The sequence below is a fragment of the Nerophis lumbriciformis genome, linkage group LG37 (genome assembly GCF_033978685.3).
Source record: "Nerophis lumbriciformis linkage group LG37, RoL_Nlum_v2.1, whole genome shotgun sequence".
Lineage (NCBI taxonomy): Eukaryota > Metazoa > Chordata > Actinopteri > Syngnathiformes > Syngnathidae > Nerophis > Nerophis lumbriciformis.
Genome location: NC_084584.2, coordinates 20237501 through 20240772, shown reverse-complemented (window position 1 = coordinate 20240772; position 3272 = coordinate 20237501).

The following is a 3272-nucleotide window of genomic DNA, read 5'->3' as shown; positions in this document are numbered from 1 at the left end:
CTGCCTAGCTGCACACGCTGGAAACGAGCAGCGAGGGGCAGAATAACGAATTAATTGACAGTGCAGTGTGAAAGCCGTTGTGTTTACTTTGCAATTAAATAAACGCAGTCTCAAAGGAATATAACCTGCGGAGGCACTTTCTGACGAAACATCCACATTTCGATGTCCGGCCCCTGAGCCCCTTGGACTCGTTAAACTTCACTATGTAGTTGAATAGCCCCGACATAAAGGCTTGACATATCTTACTTTGCATGTAATGCGTTTATGAATGAATGACATGAATTAACTTTTGCACAATGTTAGACTTTTTGAGTTTCACCTCTTTACATGGGCGACATTTTGAATTGAAGGAAATTGCATAGGGTAAGGTTGCTGACGAACGTTTTTTGTAGCTTTTTTAAAGGCAACCATACCCCGTATAATTGATCTTTTTCCAAATTTTTATGACCATGCTGTACTCAACAGGGAACAGCAACCTTACCCTATAGAAAAAAGCAAAGCCCCAACTTGGGATGGGTACCCTTCACAGTTAAACTGATACGCTACCGATTCCCGGTACATGGGAATCAATACCAGTACTTAAAGGTACCAATTTTTGGTACTTCTGTGTTTTTTGATAAATAAATTATACTAAGTACAAGAGTGTATCTAGTCGATACTACATCAATATTTTTTTATTGTCCCAAAATCTTTTTTTCCTTTTTAAAAAATTCATATTGTGTTTATAAACTCAGAATATATGCCCCTGGACACATGAGGACTTTCAATATGACCAAAGTATGATCCTGTATCTACTTGGTATCGGATCGATACCTAAATTTGTGGTATGATCCAAAACTAATGTAAAGCATCCAAACAACAGAAGAATAAGTGATTATTACATTTTAACAGAAGTGTAGATAGAACATGTTGAAAGGAAAAATAAGCAGATATTAACAGTTAATGAACAAGAGGATTAATAATAAATGTTTACAGCTTGTACTTTATAGTTTTGACAAAATAATAGACTGAGAAATGACACAATATGTTACTGCATTAGCCAGCAGACTAATTATGAGCCTTTGTTTTCTTATTTACTACTAAAAGACAAGTTGTCTTGTATGTTCACTATTTTATTTGTTTATTTGTTGTTCGTTTGCAATAAAAAAACATATGTTTAATGTACCGTAAATTTTTTTTGTTAAAATAAAGCCAATAATGCCATTTGTGTGGTCGGCTTTATTTAGAAAAGTATCGAAATACATTTTGTTACCGGTACCAAAATATTGGTATCGGGACAACCGTGGATGGCAGTAGTGCATTGTTTATGGTGTGTTAAAAAGCCAGTTCAGACTTTGCTGTCTAGTCTTTTATTGTGCTCAAAAAGTGTTAATATTGTACTTAATACCCACAAGCTGTTTGATTGTAACGTGTATATATTAGTTGTAGTTTTCATTAATAAATTTGGAGATGTTGAAGTCGCCATGCAAAATTGTGCATGCTAATCAGTAGCATGTCAATAGCAAAGCCAATGTATATTAGCATCGAGCTAGCGCGAAAATGGAACCTTACTTTACTTGAAGTGGTTTTTGAGTCAATTGCTTCGTTGCCATTGAAAATTGCAACATTACCTGGAGGTAGTTTGGCTGAGTCCGCTCTCAGTGCTGCTGGAGGTACCAAAGTGCGAAACATGGTACCGTTGGATTTTACATAAATTGGTATTTATGAGGGATTTGGTCGGTGCCAAAAAGTACAGAATTTGGTACCTATCCCTAAAAGCCACTCAATTGGAATCAAACTGCTACCCCCTAAAGTGTGTTTTTTTTTTTGCTTGTGCTTTATTAGAGAACACTATGGTTTGTAACATCATCAGGTTAAAAACAAAGCTTTTAGTTGGTATTAAAGCAGTTGTGCTGACCCTTCTAGGACACCGTAGTCATTTAGGTAATTAATGTGTCATGCAAGAGCGAAGAGGAGAGCACATAACACTAATTAAATGATGCATTCAGGGGTAGAGTGAAGCATGCATATAAAATAAAAATAGATGTATCCGATTACTTTCCCAGGTGTAGATGTTCGCCTCGGGGATTGAATCTGAGATGGCCCGCCGCTTTTCCCCGGGTACATGAAATCCATCTCGTTGGAAGGAGACCCCGAAGGCCCCGGAAGATACATATTCATTACCCAGGCCGGCAATAAAATGTTACTTTAGGTCGTACAAATAAGGGGAGGAGAGAGGGATCACATAATGATGTGTCCTTGGTTAGAGTGGTGCTGTAATTGCACTTACACTGTTTGGACAAAAGTATTAGGATATATTTAGGAAGTCACTCTGAAGTCATCTGTGCTCTAAGCTGTCAAAAGATGATTAAAAGGTCAATACTGCATATAAAAGTTTGAATTCTGCACAGACAAGACTGTTTAGCCTCATTTAGTCAACATGATTTGCCGCTTTGATCACTCCCTCCCCACGCAGACATCCACACCACGTTTGTCTCTTCATATTGTTGATTTATCTGGGGATCAGAGAGGAGAAGGATGGCAACATGGGGTGTGCGGCATCTTGACAAAATCAAAAGAAGCCTGTTAAAAATGTATACAAGGCGGGCACGTCTGCTAAGTTGTTAATACCAGCTGCAAACAAGGGCCGGGCCTAAAACAACAGTCCTTTAAATGCTCATTTTAAAGTTGATAATTGTGTGAGTGCAAATAGCACCAAGGGACTTTTGAGTTTTAAGGTGGAGCAGCAACATTATTTTCATTTAACTATTTCTTTCAAGATTTGTCAGTAACAAATGCAACACAAGAGCGCATTTGGGTCATTTGAAAACACTTGTTAATGTCCCAGACATTATCCAAAGTTGTTCTGGAAACAAAGTAGTTGTAGCTAATGTCACGGCCTTCACCCTGCAGACATAACACAGTAAAAAAAAAAAAACTAATTCACAGTTAAAACAAATCCTCAAGGTACAGATACAAAAGAATAAAAACATCCGCGCTTGAGGTCAAATGGTGGCAATCTTATCTCGGTAAAGACATGCTTTTTATGCCTGGCTTCATAACTTTAAAACAACACAAACATGTCTTTGTTGGCGGTAAATAGGGTGAAGTGTCGGAGCACGGCCCCAAGAGGGAGCCAGACGGTCACAAATAACAGCACAAGTCACATTTATTCAATTAAAGCGCCTCCCTGTTTGCATAACTTGTCCTAAATGTGCTGGGAATAAAAATAATCAATGTTTTTATTGAAGAAAACACAAATGAAGTAGGTTAGATGTATACAAGTACTTGTA